The 18,715-nt window shown below is 39.1% G+C and overlaps 1 protein-coding gene across 1 annotated transcript in view; it reads left to right on the top strand.

Annotated features, from left to right (window-relative positions):
- LOC103760656 (potassium voltage-gated channel subfamily KQT member 1-like) overlaps positions 1-18,715 on the top strand; it is a 472,219-nt gene that overhangs the window by 57,991 nt on the left and 395,513 nt on the right. The window lies entirely within an intron of this gene.

Below are 18,715 nucleotides of genomic sequence, written 5' to 3'. Positions count from 1 at the left end.
AAAGCAAGATGCCTCCAACCAATGATTGCATAACAAAAGTAGGAAGACACAAATTTGAATACATATGGTGTGAATATCAAGATCTTTCTTTGTTTACCAAATTTAAATCAATTAAAATGTCAGCTATATTGTTAATTCTCCTTTTTTGAATTATTTCAGAAGTGTATGGAAAGCTTCCTCAAATCTGCCCCACCTTTAAACTTTATCTCGCAGAGAATCTGAGGGAAGGAAAAATAAACCAGGAAAAATATTTTTACTTTTTTTACAGCACCCTCTTAAACATTGTGCAAACAAATTGTTATAGGAACAGCTAAGCATTTTTATGCCTACATCAACCAATAGGTTTTTATAAATGGGATTTTTTTTTGCTTCATTTAAAATATTGTATGTTTCTATAAATGACAGGTGTATTTCAACCTGAAAACTGATTGAATTTCAGTGCTGAGTTAAGATAGTTGCTTTGTTTGTAAAATTCTTATTTTTAATTAAGTCTGTAATGGAAATGTGCATATGAAATGGTATTGTTTACTATAAAAGAAGATTTTCTGGAAAGCTAGTTTTTCCACTTCTGTGTTGATGTCCTTTGTCTGATGGGGTTGGGGATCTGTTCTGGATCTGCTAAAAGGGAGAATGTTTCCTTGTAGTCTGAGTTATGTTCCATACCTAGAGGCATACAAAGCCTTGCCAAGTTTACTGAGTTATCCAAAGATGCTGGCCCTAGTCTAGGGTATGTTATGTCATGATTTGAGTTAGGTTTTCATCTGTCTTTGATAAACCTGAACATCAACTCTGTATGAAATTGCTGCTCTTACATCACATTGAAGCTGACATAAAACTTCAACCTGGACAGAGTATGGTTGTAGTCTTGACATGAAGGTTTATTAAATAAAAAGTACTTCAAATATTTTTGCCCCCCAAAAGGGAACATGTGGTATCTTCTTGTACTGAACACAATCAAAAGTGGGAGTTTCACTGGGTTGCTCTGACTTTACAGAGTTGCTGGATTGTCAGTGCAACCTGTGTCATCCATGCTGGAGCAGTCAGATGTGGAATAGCAGGAATCTGAGAGCTGTGGCATATTGAGGCACATCTGTAAGGGACAGGGACATCTGGCTTTCACTGGGAGACCTTCAAGAGGTTTCATGCAATTGATAGCCATGAAGGGCCACTGCAGAAAGGAGAGCTTTCCTTCCACTGATGGAAGTTTCCATTCCCCCTCATGCTCTTCCTTGTGTTTTATGCTCTGCTGTAAATGTCTAACCTGTTACTTTGAGGTCAGGTTGCTTTTCAGCAATTGTGGTATTTTAATTGTTGCTTGGCACTGGTGGTGCTTTTATGGGTTCTGGGAAAGGGGGTGAAGGGTGTGATATTTATAAATGACATGTCTCAGAATACTGTGTGCATTTTCAGCATTTATTGAAGCAGTGCAGCTTCCCTTGCTGACCAAGTAATAGCAGATTTCACTGAGTGTATTTTGATATTTTGATATCAGTCAGTGCTGGACAGAAGGAGCAAAGTGTTGTGTAATTTGTAACAACACTGTAGACCATAAGATATTGAGGACTATGTTGGCTGCATTCAGGACTCTGGCAGTGCACGTTTATTCACTAAAGCTTTGTTCTCTGAATGGTCATAATTAATCTGAGCAAAGCTCTTCATCACAGGAAAGGGGGTAAAAAGACAAACCTGTATCTCTTTCTGCTTGGTAACAGGAAAATGAAAGAATTTTCCGCCCTTCTTCTGAAAATGTTTTCTTATTTTACTTTTAAGCTGGTCTAAGTTATTCTTGTTGTGAGAGACAGCCATGCATATTATTCCCTTACCAATTAAGTTTTATCTATTTTTTATTTTCTTTCACTTTTTGCCTTAGCCAGTGTCAGGGGTAAATCACACTTAATTTGATTTTTCTGATTCATTTCTTCTGTTGCAAAGCTTCCAGGAATGTAGTTGGCAAACTCAATTGCTCAATTGACTGAACATTCTTGACACCTCTAAAGTTTAAACCTGATTTCTCGCAGTGAAGTTCTCCTTGCCAGAATTAATAGGCTTCTATTCTTGGAAACTGGAAGTACTAGGCTTCAAGCCTGTAAATGGGGTTATTTTTTTTTCCTCTCAAAGCTGAAAGTAGAAAAGGCAGAGAAAATAATAATAATAATAAAGGTAATTGAAAAGAGCTATGATAGCTTCTATTTGAGTGTTGCTATAGTGGAATATTTTATCCATTGGTTGTGGGGGCTGGATATTTTACAGATGATGGTGAACTTAGATGTTGAATTAGATCACATTTACTATATCACTTTTCACTAAGAGGAACAGAGCTATTGCTTTAAAACAGCTCTTCTATTCTGCTGCTGGGGTCAGATGTGAGAGGGACTGTAGGAAGGCATGAAACAAATGCCTGTCAAGTGCAGACAACAGAAAATTCCTTGTTTCCTTGCAAAAATAGATTGAAATATAGTTAAAATATCCTTGATAAATGAGGAATTTACCTTAATCCAGGAACTGCATTATGTATGTGCACCTTTTTTCATGCAAATAAAATTTTTCTTATGAAATCTTGTTCATGTCTCCACGTCCACCCAGAATCCTCTTGGCTTGCTCAAAACTTGCTTAGGAGGCATATCTTTCCAAGCTGGGCAAAAATGCTTTCCTTTTTTGTACAAAAAAGAAGGTTTTAGAAAAGGGAAATCTTAGAAATAATGTTGATCATGTGTTTTATGAGATATTTGTGTATGTGGAATAAAAACCAGGTAGTGGATAGTGCATAATATAGAAATAAAATCTTTGCTCACCAAAACCAGTGGAACTTTGAAACAAATGCTTGATAACCTAACAGGAAAACAGCCCCTGATTTCTGCACCATGCATGGGGTTCTGGGTGTGACTGATTTAGGGTGCTCTGTAACACTAAGAACTTGACCATTCTTACAGACATGGAAAGGCCAAAATCTTCCACAATAATAGTTTCCTTGTTTGTAGTCAAACCTCTCACAATTTTTTTTTATAAAGAAATAAGGAACAACTCATGCAAACATAGATTTTTAGAAAAACAGTTCTAGAACATGTGATGTGGAATCAGAGAATTGTCATAGAATGGTTTGTGCTGGAAGGGAAGATCATCCAGTTCCAGTCCATCTGCCATGGGCAGGGACACCTTCCACTAGGCCAGGTTGCTCCAAAGTCCATCCAACCTGTCCTTGGACACTTCCAGTGATGGGGCATCCACAGCTTCTCTGGGCAACCTGTGCCAGGGCCTCCCCACCCTCACAACGAAGAATTTCTTCCTAATATCTAATCTGAATATCTCCTTTCTTGGTTTAAAACCTTTCCCCTTGTCCTATTGCTGTCTGCCATATAAAAAGTGTTTTTACAAGCCCCCTTTAAGTACTGGAAGGCCACAATGAGATCAGCCTGGAGCCTCCTCTTCTCCAGGCTGACCAACACCAACTCTCTCAGCCTGTCCTCACAGGAGAGGTGCTCCAGCCCTCAGAGTCTCTTTGAGATCTTCTAGTGCAGTTTGTTTTTTTTTTTCCCATGCATAACTTCTGCTTCTGCTGAGGAACTGTTTCATACCAGGGCGCCTGGTTTAATATTTTCATCCTCACTTGAGTTCATATCCATAGGGAGTCTTGAAATCGATCTTCACCTGTACTTTTGTCAACCACTGTGTATGTACTCCCCTGCAGCAGAGTCATTTATTAGGATGACAAGACATGTATGAGCACTCTGGCATCTTTAATGTTCCTGTAAGCTTTAAAAAAGGCACTTAAGTGAGTGGTAGGTCATAGAGACCAATCCATATAGAAGGAAAATAAAATTTTGGTGTAACTGAATTTTTTTATATGCATTTTGAGCTTCCTCTTCAAATAACAGCTATTCACTGCAATGTATGCTTCACAAAATGAACCAAATAGCTGTTTCATAATACTTTTTATTAGGGAGCAAAAAAAATTATAGAAATTTGAAAGTTTTTAGACCTTGAACATGAACCTCCTGGAACAACTCCAGCAGATGGAATATATTATTTGCTGTCAGCTATTGTAGGTTGTATACACAACTCATTATTGTTAAATTTGTCAAAGTCACAAGACTCTCACAGTGATAAATCTCTGCTGGGCTAAAAATAAATTTCCCTGTTTATCACTGTGCTTTTCTGTTTGCATTTTGGAGTTTCTTGTATGCTGGTGCATGTGCAGTTTAAAGCAAAACTTCACAGGAGTAACTTTTTACCAGGAAGGAGGAGAGAACTGTAATTTTCTATGACCCCCTTAACTTTGTAAGCCCTCTCATATAAAGTGTGTAATACTGTTAATGTTGATTTATTCTGTCTGTAATGCTAGTTTAGATGCTGACATTCCAGCATTCACCTATCTAGTAATACACTGGTTGTTCCTAGAAACTGATTGCATTTCCCCTTGGGAAAAAGGGCTGCTTTCCCTTAGTGGTGTAGATGGATTACAATCTGCAGTACATACAAAGAAACAAACATTTTAAATGAAGTGAATTCATAGATTCCAGTGCTGACAAGCTGAGGGAAAGGTGAGGAGAAACATATGGCTAAAATTAACAGAATAAAGCAAACACCAAAGTTTTTGAGGGTCTGCATGACTGTCAGTAAGTCAGAAAAGCATAAATATAGAGATATGCTCCAAATCAGCAGTAGAAGGTATCCAGATACCATGCTTCTGAAAAACATCATGCTCTTAGGAAGGTGAGTTTAGCAGATGCTGGTGGCTTTGCAGTGAGAATTTGTGTTCAGCATACAGCTGTTCAGCTTCTGCATTTGTCAGTCAGCTCAGTACTTGTACTAATGGTACTTTCCTGTAAGAGTTGTGGAAACACCTCTTTGCCTTTACCAGAAAGTTTTCAGTCTTTACTGTTTCAGCCCTGGCTGTTCTGAGTGAGAACATTCAGTGAATTCTGTGGTTTATCTTGCACGGCCAAAGTGGATGGTAGGACCGGGTGTGGGGGATGGTGTGAGGGGAGATGGAGGAAGAGAACAGCTGCCTCTGCCAAAATCACTCTTGCTTCTGATTAAATCTGGCAGCTTTGGAGGTTTAAAAATTTATTTTTGTTCTGCACTTATTCAGCTCCCCGTTGTGCTTGATTTAAGACCAGAGTTTGGATCACTGGTCACACCAGACTCGAGCAAGGACTTTGTACCAGATGTTCCCAAAGACCATGGGAGTGCACAGTGAGAGAAGATATTTGCAGCTCCCTCAAACTTTTTCTAGACACTATATCAGCACAGCAGTGAGAAAAAAATAATCATGAGTTGCAAAAGAGGGCATACCCCAGATGTTTTGCTGCCAAAATGAATATTTCAGATAACTGTTAAAACATTAAAAATGTAGAAAATTACAGAAGCAAATAAATTATATATGAGTCAACGTGTTGAGTAATAATAATAAAAGAGGCAGCTTTTTAAAATGAGATTAAATTGTCCTCATAAATTGTAAAGATTTTGGTCAGCTGTTTCATGGAACTGATGTGGCCCTGGTAGTTTTTGCTCTTGGATCCAGAATATACAATCTTGCTGTGTAAAGCTCTGGGCAAGAGAAAGAAGGAAGACAATCCAAGACCCTGTCATTGGGGTGTCAAGGGAGAGTTCTACTCTTGGTGATCAAGTCAAGAAATAGGTTTCTCTTTTATTATGTTTGAGCAACCAGCAGGTTCTTCTCACAATACAGGACCCTGTGTGCTTTTCCTGGCATCTGTAGTGGAAGAACCTGTTACTGAGCTAGGTCCTCTGTAGCCTTGGTCCAGAAGATTGGACACTACCATGAAACAATTGACTTAGCCAGCCTTGGGAAAAGCAGAGAAATGAAACAGGGTTATTGGACTTCAAGAATGGAAAGTCAAAGATAATAGCTAAGGTATGGTAGAAGCAATATTAAGAAGTGTTATACTCAGAGTTGTCTATACATATATGAGTATGCACATGGTATAAAAATAGAATTAGAATTTAGTGCTAGAATAACTGAAATCTTGGTCTAATCACTATTAGTCCAGATCTAATTGTTACAAAAAAGAATCAAATGCAATATGTTTTTTTTCTGTAATTAAAAAGTTGCAATAATAGTAGAAATACAATTAAACCTGTAAAATCTACTTTTTAATTTCTGTCCATTTTCCTGTATTTATGCTCCTCCAGTTCCTAAAGTATCACTGCAGGCAGAGCAGGGGAAGTGGTACAATGAGTTGTTGAAATCTTGTGTCCTTAACAGGGACGAATATGAAGTTTGTGGTGACAGTTTCTTCTTTCTCTCCTGGGATCCACTTGGGGTCACTTAAAAATGTTTCCTAACACATTTTTATATATTTTTTCATTGCTGTGCAGCTCCAGGTTTTAGCTGAATTTACTATATATGTTCTCTTTTATGTGTGTGTAATAATATTTCTTTGTTCTCTGTTACCCTTAAAACCGGTTTTGTCCTGCTCCAGGACTGCATTTTTGTTTTAACTGACCATTAGTGAATTGTTTAGAACTGTGGGGTCTCCAGTGCCAAGCCTGTGCCCCATCTCTTATCTCATGCCTGTACTCGTACACTGCATCCTGTGTTTCCACTTCTCAAGGCCTCTGATATTCCACCCAGCCTGTATTTCTGTAAACTGTGTCATTATTTAGTTGTAAATATATCATCCTTCTAAAATAACTGCTGGAGATAGGGAAGTATGGTTGTGCAACACAAAGATAAACAGAAGTAAAACAAGCTAGATACAGACACCTGCTCAATTAGAAAATTGCTGTCACAGTTAAATCACTTAATGTCAGTCCAGGGAAGGTCTGGACAGAGCAGGCTGGAGAAGCTTTATTCCTGAGGTCTTGCAAACTGAGTACTAACCTTAGGCTCCGTTACTAGCAGTGCTAAGACAACACAGAATAATGCAGGAGATGTAAGAGCTCCATAGTGAATTCACATAAATATCCCAAGCTACGACTTTTGCAAAACATAGGAAAGATGAGAAAAATCTGGATAAATTGTGAGCTTTTTCTTAATGGCCTAAACTTGAGATGAGAATCTGTGCAGAGTGGAAGTTTGACCCAATTACTAACCATAAAGTGTGAAGACAGCAATGACAGGGAACAGTTAATACTTTTTTTGTTTTCACTGAAAAGTAACACTGAATTTGCTAAAACTGGCACTACAAGTTGTCACTTGCTATTATTTGGCTAATGATTTGGTGAGGAGCAAATCAAGTTAGAAGAGAAGAGAAAGGACTGGACAAGATACACTGAAGTCAGGTTGGTTTTAGTTATCTGGGCTTGGAAATTAAGCAGCTGAGGAGTAAGGGAGAGATCAGCAAGAACCTGAGAGCCACTAACAGCAGTGAAAGGAGGCTGGGGAGATGCAGGGGTCTGTGAAAAGGCACACAGCATGTGCTTTGAAATGAAGGGAAGGAGGAATTTCCTTGACAACTAAGGGTACAATCACCGTCTCCCAGGAGCAGTTGTGAGATGTTTTCAGTTTTGGAGCTGGGCTCTGAATTTGAAGGGTGGGTCCTGAGATAAGATGGCAAGCACCTAGCCCAGTGCTGGTGGTACAGATGACAGGCTACCCATGGAAAGGAAAGACCAGCAGCAGTTTTCTGTCCTGGCACTGTCGTGCAAAAGCAATTCCTGGATGTCTTCCATTTTTGAAAAATAATTGCTAAAAAATTGTTGAAATCTTTGAAAAATAATAGTAATTTACATATACAATGATTTTCAAATAAAAACCTATAGTTAATATGTTATATGAGGCATTTTACATTTACATCTGAAGAAATTTAAAATACAAAATGTCTGTCCAACTAGAACCATTTACAGTTGCTTTGCATTGCATAGTAAGTCAAAGGAGATGATACATGTAATCTCAATAAGGGTTATATATAAGATACCTAAATCTAAGCAGATTGATGTGTAATTAGATGTAAGTGTTAACATTTAAGTCTAAATAGATATCTAGTCTAAATAGATTTTCTATACAATAAGTGTTAATACATAATCTAAATACAAGTGTAAGCAGACACAGGCTAAATAGATACAAAAGTGTAAACATAAAAGTGTGATACAAGGCTGAATAGATAAGCTATACAATTATAAAATCAAATATATGTAAATATGTCTATGTCTAAATAGATCTAAGTGAAAATAGGTAAGGCATGTGAAATGTATCTATTCCCTATGCAATTAGGTCGCTGTATAAGTGTAAATGTCTCTGCTAGAGAAGGGTGTTAAACCCCTGTTTTGTAGAAAGGACCACCCTCTCATATCTTTTTTGTGTCCCTCCCTCATCTCTCCTGCAATGTTTCCCCTTCCCTTTACTCCAGGTGCAGAGGTGGGGGCTGTGGGCAGGGGGATGTGCTGTGCTGCTCTGGCCTGGGGCAGCCCCGGGTGGGGCCAGTGAGGATGATGATGGGGCAGGTCTTGCTGTGGGCAGAGGCTTTAGCTTTCAGGGGCTGCCTGGTGTCCCTGCTGGAGGGAGCTGGTGAAGGGGAACTGGCTGAGTTGGTCTATCAAGGACCAGGGCTGAGATTCTCTGGTAAGAGTTTGGGGGAGCATCTTGTGTGTGCTTGAATATGGAGTTTAGCACGGCCCAAGAAGGATGCCAGGGGATGAGCCATGTGCCAAAGGGCAACACAGGAGAGGGGAGCAGAGAGAGCGCTGGAGGAGGTGAGTCAGTGTGGAATGTCAGTGGTGGTTGTATGAGGAGCTTATAGAGTGTTTCTTTAATTAATATGAGCATGCAGCACAGTAAGTGAAGTAGGATATAAGCACTGGAGGTATTCTGGCATGGTGAGCCATGGGATGAAGCTGCTTTCCTTGACAACTAAAGGTACAATCACCCTCCATCAGGAGCAGCTGTGAGGTGTTTTCAGTTTTGGATCTGGGCTCTGAATTTCAAGAGTGGCTCCTGAGAGAGGATGACAGTACCTTTCCTTGTGAAGGAAAGCACTTAACCCCTGTGTTGGATGTACAGATGATAAGCTGCCCGGGAGAAGTAAAGTCCATCAACAGCTTTCTGTTCTGTCACCTTTTATGTGGGAGCAGTCCCTGGAGGTATTCAGTTTTGGAATGTGGCTCCAAGAGAAAGAGGAATTTAAAAAGAAAAAAACAAATCCACCAAAAAAAAAAAAAAGAGAGAGAAAAGAAAAACAACCAAAAAACAACCAAAAAAACCCCCAAACCAAAAAATAATTAAAAAAAACCCACACAAACAAACCAGTCAGTAAGAAGGAAATAAGTAACAGGGAACATGAATTAGTCAAGAGTAATTGTGCCAGATTGGGCTTTTTTTTTTTTTCTGTGACAATGTGCATTTCAAACAGGAGAGAAGCAGAAGACAATTTCCATACTGATTTGAGTCACCCTTTCCTGTATTATCTTTGTATGTGCATTAACAACAGTATCTGGATTACAGCCTAGAAAGCTAGCTTAGGCTACTGTAAGACAGATGAAACTTGTTGGAATGTGATACTTAACAAAATATTTACCAGCGGTTCACTGTTGAAATGACAAATACATTCATTTCAAGAGGTTTTTGGTGCTTGGTGCTATCAAATAAGCCTATCAGTGGGCCAGATCATGGATTAGAGTGGAATTTTTATTCAATATGCAGTTGGTATTGACCTAGAAGTGGCTGAGAGCACTTTGGAAGACAGCCTGTGGATGCTTGTGCAATTGGCTCCTGCCTTGCGTTCCCCTGCTAATCCTGTGTCACTATTTCCCTGCAGTGATCTGTCTCCACACTTTTGATATCAAGCAGCTGCTTGACTTGATCTCTGTTCTATTAACCAGCTGTTTATGGTACATGATGCCACAGTGTGGAAGACATAACTCACCACTTAGCCCTGAGGGATGTGTTGGGCTCAAATCAGCCCTTGTAGGCAGAGCCAGCACAGCATTGCACTGCAGCACCTGCCCTGCTTGAGGTTCCATGATCCAAATCATTTTGGAGAAGCAAAAGACTAGGAAAGAAAAAGTAGGAGAGTAGGGAAAAAAAAAAAAACAAATTTAGATTTAGTTTCCCTTTTTATGGAGAGCTTGAACCCTGGTTCATGATTTTCTAATTAGTCAAGTATCTTTGATATTAAAAATTGTCATGCAGATTGTGCAGTAGGGAATGGGGAACTAATATATAAATGAAGATTGTCTCGGGAAACAGTCTATGAAACTTTTAAAACCAGAGATAAGAATGTGCTACACAATTTGGATTTTTCTTATTACTGCAGAACTTCATCTCTTGTTAAAGGTTTCAGAGTCTCACACAGTCTCACTCCAGTGTGGCATAGGATATGGAATATGTGGTCTAATGTGCCAAAGACCAAACTTCAAACACCAGTAATTTAATTTCAAAATGCAAGGTACGTCTCCATGCGATCCAGTGTGTGAAGGACCAGGAATCACGGGAAAATCTCAGAAGTGGGAAAAGATGTACAGTGATTGAAAGGACTTTATGATACAGACTTTACAGTTATTATGTAATAATACATACATTGTATGTCCCGGCCTGTTCGCCTCCCTGCCCCTCTGTTTCTCTGCCCATTGGCTGGAGAAGCTGCAGAGAGGGGACAGCCTCCATTCGCCCCTTCTCTCCCCGGTTCCTCCCTCTTTTGCCCGTGTCCCTATCCTGGTTTGTGCCCCACTTGTCTGTCTCACGCTGCTCCCTATGTTCTGGCCCTTTCCCCTCCCGAGCTGATCAAAGCCCGGGTGCACGCGTGAATAAAGCATCCTACCTGCATCCCACCCTCGTGTCCCGGAGCCGTGCTGTGCCATCCTCCCATCCTCCCCTTTCGGACCGCGGCACCAGTGCATGAGAAAAGGGAAATGGGAGGCAGGGGGACCCCCAGCCAGCATTTCGGACAGTGGTGACGTGCATATTGCAGTACTGTAGGCAGAGAGGTTTTCCATTGCAGCTCCCTGGTGACTGTAGGGAAGTGAAGGCATTTTGAGCCAACATGGTGTCTTCTCACCATGAGAAGGTGAGAAGCAGGTACTTCATCTCACAGATGGGAATAAGGCCAACTTTTTGTATTCCCTCCCTTTTTGCATGTATACTGGTTTCTCAAAGCCAAAAATTGTCAGCTTTTTCCTTCTCCACAAGAGAAGCAGGGGCAGCTGAAGAAACTGTTAAAGTGAGAACGTAAGACAGTGACAAAGCTGCAGCGTGTCGTAGTGGGCTGTTGGACTGTGATGGAAACCCTGCTTTGGTGTTGAGGCTGTGTGTCAAAGGCTCATCTCCTGCTGAGGAGGGAGGGCTGCATGAGTCAGTGTTCCTGGATTCCACGCTGAGCTCTGTTACTGATTCCCTGTGTGACCTTGGGCAGACAATTAACTCACTGTGCTTCGCTTGCATCATCTCTTAAATGAATAAAAGTCTTGTCTCTGTCACAGAGATATTGTGAGTCTTAATTGTTTATGAAGTGTTTTTAGGCTGACACAGCATTACAGAAGTGAAGAATGCTATTAGTCAATGCAGTATTAAACATAGGCCTGCACATTTGTTTATCGTTAGCATAAACAAGGAGGAGTGGTAATCAGGAATGTCAGCTTTTGCAAGAGGAGAAGCTGATTTTTGTAGAAAATGTACTGAATGCTCCGTGGGGAAAAGATGATGTGATTTAGTCTAGAATGTAAAGCTACTTTTTAGCCACAAAAATTTGTTTTTTCTGATGGAAATGACAAAACATTATTCTTGGAGATCAGGGCATCATGTTAAAAAAATTATGACTTTTTAACTGGTTTCACTTCAGTGTTGGAGTAGTAAATATACTTTTACTACTCCTTAAAATACACTTAATTTTGAATAAGTGAATTAATGTCTTGAAAAGTATGTATTTTACTTACTTAACTTGTATGTCAGCTGGGAAAGCTGAAAAGATTCCATAATTAGAAGGAAAATAAACTCTGGCCCTTTGGGGGGATGGGTGATGTCTATATATATGCATCACTGGCCATTAGTTAAAAAATGAAGAAGACTGGGTATACCCATTTTTTGTTTGTTTGTTTTGCTCCCTTTTTAACTAGCCAGGTGTTAGCCTCTCTGTAAACAATTCTACTTTGCTTGATATATCTCTTAATGTAGCATGCTGTTTGCAGTCTTATAGAAAATGCTTGGAAAATAATTTTGATGTACAGGTATATATGCTGTTCTTCCCAGATTTCCCCAACCACAAATCCATGGGAATATTTGCCTTGGAAAGCATTTGGAAATTCTGTGCTTTGGAAATTCTTCCTTGCACCACTCAAAGTAAATGCTGTGATGGAAAATCTGACCTGTCAGTTTGCCTAAGGATAAATGCACAAGGGACTTTAACATCTTTATTGCAGTTTAATCCTGTCAGGTGTGAAAAAAATCTGTATGTCTGAGTATAAATAGAAGGAGAGAAGTCTAACAAAATCTTGTTTCAACCTCTATACATGGTAAAAACTTTTCTGCCCTTTGTGAAATGGAGTGATGGGGCATAAAGGTGATGCCAGTGTTGCACTGAGCCATGATCTGGTTTAGTGACACTTTAACATTTTCTTGTTTTATTTCTACTTACTTCAATAGAAAGCAGTATATACAGTGATTTACATCACTGGAGTAAAGAAGATTTTTATTATTATTATTTTAAGCTACTTCCTTTTAATTGTTATCTGCATTAAGATCTGACAGACAAGGTGAAAAGAATTAGTTGCTCTGAAGACTGTCCACAGTCTCTGTTAGTTATGAAAACCTAGGAAAATGGATGCTGCACCAAGAGTCTGCCAGTTAGAGTTAGTCAGAACTCTTGAGAGTGTTTTTCATGACTATGGCAAAAAAGAATAGCAGCTGCTTGTCATTTACTTAACCTTGCTTGGGCTGAATTTAATCAGTAGAAAACATCTGGAACTGATTCCCTTTCAATTTTGGAGCGTCCAGTAATCTGCTGTGTACATACAACTGGTGCACCTTTAGCATCAGAATACTTGGCTAAGTTATGTTATGCAATATTGTTATCTTTTGGAAAGAAAAGAGGAAGCAACAGTAATTTCCTAATGAGCAAATATTTGCAATGTTCTGTATAGGTTGCGTTGTTCATTGATTTTGTGCAGCTGTTGTATGAAATATATTGATCAGAGTTAATAAATTTCTAAGTGAGTGGGACTGTTTATTTGTATTAATTAAAATTGGGCCAAATTGTGAACTGTTTAGCATTGCTTGCCTACAACTGAGGGAGCCATTTGACCTTGTTACTTTTTGATAGGAAGCAATGTCTAATTATGAATATGTTGAATTATTGAGGATGTTAAAAGCTTCTCCCTATTATCTGAGTGGTTCTCCTTAAATGTCTTAGGTTTTCCTGCAGAATTAGGGTGTTGTTGGACTTTTGTAGTTAGCTATTGATATCTGCTTTTCATCTGACTTTACTGCTAAATAATAAAGGAATTGCTGACTTGGATAGTAATACTAGATAAAATGGAAACCACTTAAAAAGCCACTCAATGGGAGATATATGGAAAAATAACATGGGTTTAAGCAATGTTTTGGGTATACAATGCATTCCTTCTTTACAGGGGAAGTTGGCAAAACTGGAATACATACTATTTTTTTCGATATAAATCCTGCTCACTTTCAGGAGAGCATTTATATTTTTAATAGAACCTCTCTGGAAACCACGAGTGAGTAATTGTATCTCTGGGAAAAGCTTTTTCTTCTTAGTGTTCTCCTCAAGGGAAGTTTACAATGAATATCCCAGGTGACTTGGCAATAATTTCTATGGGAATTCCTCTGGGGTAAGGCCCATAGAGAGTTGGGGGAAGTTGATGAATTACTGTGAACATCCCTTCCTCTCTGCTTTGCCCCCTTTATTAGGGAGTTCTCTTGCTTTCTCTTCCATGCTAATGTGGATGAGACTCCTCTATGGCACCCTCCTGTCTTGTATTATGAAAAAATACAGATGTAATTAGTTCTACCCAGTGCAGCAGAAAAGTATCCAGCTTGGAAATATAAAGCAATTCTGATGGCTTTTAAAGTAATGTATGATTTTAATAATGTATTATTTTTGTCTTAAGCATCTGTAGTAGGGGTAATCCACCATCAAGGAAATAAAACCTCCTGGGCTTCCTCTCTTTCATTCTTGCTGTGGTCTGGCATGGACTTAATATCCCCTGTAAAAGGAGAAGAGTTTTTCACCTCTGAGTAAGGTGAATTATGGAAAGAGCATCTGTAATACAATTCAGATGACTAATTCCTGGAATTCTGGCTTGCACACAACTTGGTCCTGAAGCTGCCTCATGAGTGTGTAAACTGTGACCATGTTCTGACCCTCTGGATCTATTTGTGTTCCTTTAACTGTTATATTATGCTGAGTTGTCAGAACTTGATTCCAGTTGTAAAAAAAAATCGTAAGCAGCATAATGCCAGTATTTGTTGCTAGTGGCTTTTTCATTCTGTTTTTAATGGGGTGAATCAGACCATGGCAATGGGATACTCTAGACCTGGTTGTACTAACCCAATTAAGATCCATTTCAGGTCAGGTTGACCTGAGTCTTTCCTAGATTAGTTTGTGCTGAGTGAGCTGTCACGGAGCACGTTTGTGCCGGCAGCCCCAGAAACCAACCTACGAGTTTCTCTTACTGTTTATTCGAAGGGCTCAGATTGGCTGCTGTTTCTATAATCTTGTGAAAGAGCAGATTTTGGTGCACTAGATTTTGGTGTACCATCTTAAGATTTATGGGGATTAATTTAAAAAGCCTGATGAGCAGAAAGTGTATGCAAAAATACACATAAGTTTACCTGACCATGATAAAATATCGGAGTTAAATAGGATTTTTTTTTTCTTTTCCCCTGAAGAAATGGTATCTCTGGAAGTTCTGTGGTTGCACTGTTTCTAGTAAGGTAAAACCACATTCATAATACAGTAGGTCTATTAATATATCATATGAGCAATGTCAGTTTTAGCTGCTACAGATCTACTTGGATAAGATAGTGATAGCTTTTATGGGGAGTTACTTTGCCTGGTAAAGACCCTCAATCTAAATTATTTGCTATCTTCTGCTTAAGCCTCCTTAAAGGGGTAAGGATGTTCTTTGCTAGATAAACAAATGCATTAGTATATGCCAAACTTGGATGTGGACTGGCTGGAGTGGAAGGAGTCTGGAGGGAAATACTTCTTGGACCCCTCTTACAATTAGAGAGCACTGCAATTTAAGTTGGAGTTTGTAAAGTCTGTTGGTAGTAATTTCTTAAAAAAAAATAATTTGAATGAGTTTGCTTGCTATTCTCAAGCCTTTAATTTAATATAAGGCTTATTAAGGAGATTTTTGATGCTCTCTTCTTCTATCCCTTTCATCTTGATATCTCCTCCCTCCAGCATGGGAAGGTCTTTACTGTGTTCCCATTTCATACAGTGCAGTCACACATCTACAATCTTCTCTCCCTCCCTTCATTTAGATGCTGCTGTGACTGGGCCAGGCAGTTCTTCTCTATGTGAGACAGAACTGTCAGAGACTTTTCCAGTGTTTATCTTGTTAGCTTTTCTGCCAACCATCTGAAGAAACTATGCTGCAGGGAGATAGGATGTCTTAGCTTTGCACATCCTCCCTTGTGTAGTGCAGGTGTGTCCTATCTCAAATGCTGAAATGTGGCTTTTTTTTCCACAAGACTTTCTCCAAAGTAATCAATGTCTTAGCCACAAAAAAGGAAGGGATTGTTTTAGAATGGCTCTCTTCAGTACTCTCATCTAAGAAGTTGCTTTTACAACTGAACTACTACTCCAGGGTAAATAATACTGCTGAATTTTGTCTCTGTGGTGCCAGCCTTCATTTAACCAGTTGAACTGCAAGTGACTGTGTGGTGCTGACTACTGCCCATCTGTAGGGATCTGAGTGGAACACAAGACTGTCAGAGTTTCAGCTGTGGATCTTCGTCATGTTAGATGAGTGATGATTAAATCTGAGCATAAGAGGAGCAGATCCTTGTCAAAGAGGTGCTTCTGTTCCACATTAGCAGACATTATCATTATAATAAGCTTTGCAAAGTCAGAAACGATCACTATTTTGAACCAAGTGTTCTATTCACTTGGAACTTCAACCTAATTTAAACCTGTATCTCAGATGGGAAAAGGGCCATATCCAAATCTGGATAAGAGAACACTAAAGAGTTTGTAACTTGAAAGTCAGCTCATAAGGTATGAGTTTGGGGGAGATTTGGGGGGAACTCAAATAGAAAAACATAGTCAGTGCTCAGAACAAGCAACTGCAACATGACCATCAATGGGGGGAGGGGAGGTGGGAAAAAAGGTGTTAATTTCTCCCTACTGATCTGAAACCAAATTTCCAAAACCTTTGTGTAGAACACTCCATATTCTTTATGCTGCCAAGAGTCCAAATGGCAGTGAAAATCTTGGGTCTTAATGCCTTAGGATTGTAATAGGAGTCTTTACATTATCCTCCCCAAAGCAGTAATTTACCTCTTGGGCTATGCCTTCGCTATTCCCAGAGTCTGTAAAACCTTCCTCTAAAAGTTTATTGGAATAAAATTAATTTTACTTATACCTTACCTTTCAGGGTTGTGACATGCTGCTTCACTAGTGATGCATTTTTTTCCCCCTGTAGCAATATTAACAGTATTTGAGGCCACTGCATGAATTTTCCATTCACTGAACAAGTGCACATTCAGATCTGTACTAAAATCAGTGTAAACAAATTTTGGTGTTTTCTCAGCACCATGTGAACAAATTTACTGTATCAGAAAACCCATCAAGGATTCTTGGATACCACCTCAGTCTCGGAAAGTCCCACAGCTGCAGACCATAGGAAGTTCTCTGTGAAGCTAGCACTGTATATTTGTTCTGTCCTTGTGCATCTGCTCTTCACCTCAGCTGGAGGCAAGGCAGTGCATAATACAGTTCTTTGTCCTGGTCTGTTGTTATCTGATATTAGGCCAATCCAGATGTTTTTTTTTCTCTTCCAGTAGTTGTACATACCATCCTGGGATGGTCTGTGCTTGCATATGTTCTGCATTTGAACAACCATGGAATCCTGCTACCTCCTAAATACACTTACAGATATATATATATAGATATATATAGTGAATCATCCATTTTGTCCAGACTTAACAGATGAAGCCAAATGGTTATTTCAAACCATTGCTGAATGAACACTTGAAGTCTTAAATATTCTTCATGTAGCCTGTATTTGCCGAAGGCAAAGGTAGAGGGAGGATTATCTGTTCTATTTTAACCTAGTCTGTGAATAAAATAGAAATTGTTTGGGGACAAAGTGCCTTTACTTACCTTCAAAACCCAGCCTCCCTGTGGCAAGGACCTGTGGCCATGCTCAGAATACAGCCTGGGGTGTGCTCTTGGCTCTCTGTGCTGGACACAGGTGTAGCAATACCACAGACTCCCCACAGGTCCTTCTTGGCCCTTTGGCAACAGCAAAGAGTTGTGAAATCTACTGTGAGGAAAATCAAGCTGAAGTGAGCAGGGAGAACCCTTGGAGGCAGGGATGAAGTTGTCAAGTATTTGACACGCTTTCAAAAGGAAATGGTATTCTGGAGCTGTCGAAGAGTGTCTTACAGATCAGTTTTTCTGATTGAAAATGTCTGCCAGGGCAGAAATGCCTTTTCCCCACAGGAGAAGTTCAGTCTTGAGGGATTTCTTATTTCAGCTGAGTTAGTTTACTAGTTGTTAGTTTACTCTAAAAAAGCAAGTTAACAATTTTCAATGATGTTTTACATTGAAAAAAATCCAGATGATCTAATCAAGTTATTCCACAGAAACTTTGTTCCGTGGAGATGCATTTTATGGGGACAGTGGGTCAGTCAAACTGAGAATTGCAGAGTCTGCTTAAGAGTGAACTTTTTCACCCTCTTGCATGCAGGTCCTTTGGTGGAGGGAAAGATGAGACGTGTGGTGGAGCTGTTTGTCTTGGGACATCTCTGTGGTTCTCACTGTCAAAGCACAATCATGGTCTGTTGCCAGAGGAGAATCAAGGTCACCTTAAGCTTTGAGAGCTACAAGACACATTCAAATGTGTTTCCCTAATGTCATCAGAAAAGAAAGACTTTATGCCTCTGGCTGAGGGTGTCTGTCAGCTTAGGGTTGTATCTTGGTTATAAATATCACTGTTCCCTTGTCATGTGAACTTTTTGGTTACTGTTGGGAGTGTAGAAGCTCTAAGTATTCTGGGCCTTCTCATAATTTGAGTTTCAAAAAATTGGATTCAAACCTTGTTTTAATTGTAGCAACAAAAGCTTAACTTCTTTAGAATATTTTAAATGTTTTCTTAATTATAAATATTTTCTAATGAAAGTTTTGAATAAGCAATATGAGAAAGGATAATAATGAATGCATATACTGATTGAACCCAGAAGTACATGGTTGAAGACCCCAGGTATTTAATTTTAAATAAGATGTGATCAGTTGGTTTGAAGCCTTTCTGGGAAGATAACTTATTATGAAGGGATTTTGTACTTATAAGATGTTTTAGTTTGAATTTTATGATCTGAATATCTGTCAGTCAAAATTTTTATAATATTGGGTATACGTAACAGTGGCTACTTTGAATTCCTTTTTTAACATTTGTAACTTACTCTTACTGAAATTAATGCCCTACCTAAAATATCTTCACATTCAACATTTAAGAAATAAGTATTCAGAGCAAATGTAATTGAATTAGGGAACAATCCCATAAAATGTTGTCTTTTCACCTGGAATGTATGAAATAACAGCTGGAGTTTTCATTAGGAGTAGTTCTGATTTAG

The sequence above is a fragment of the Manacus vitellinus genome, unplaced genomic scaffold (assembly GCF_001715985.3).
Source record: "Manacus vitellinus isolate BGI_N305 unplaced genomic scaffold, ASM171598v3 scaffold_88_pilon, whole genome shotgun sequence".
Classification (NCBI taxonomy): domain Eukaryota; kingdom Metazoa; phylum Chordata; class Aves; order Passeriformes; family Pipridae; genus Manacus; species Manacus vitellinus.
This window is presented reverse-complemented; position numbering and strand designations above follow the sequence as displayed.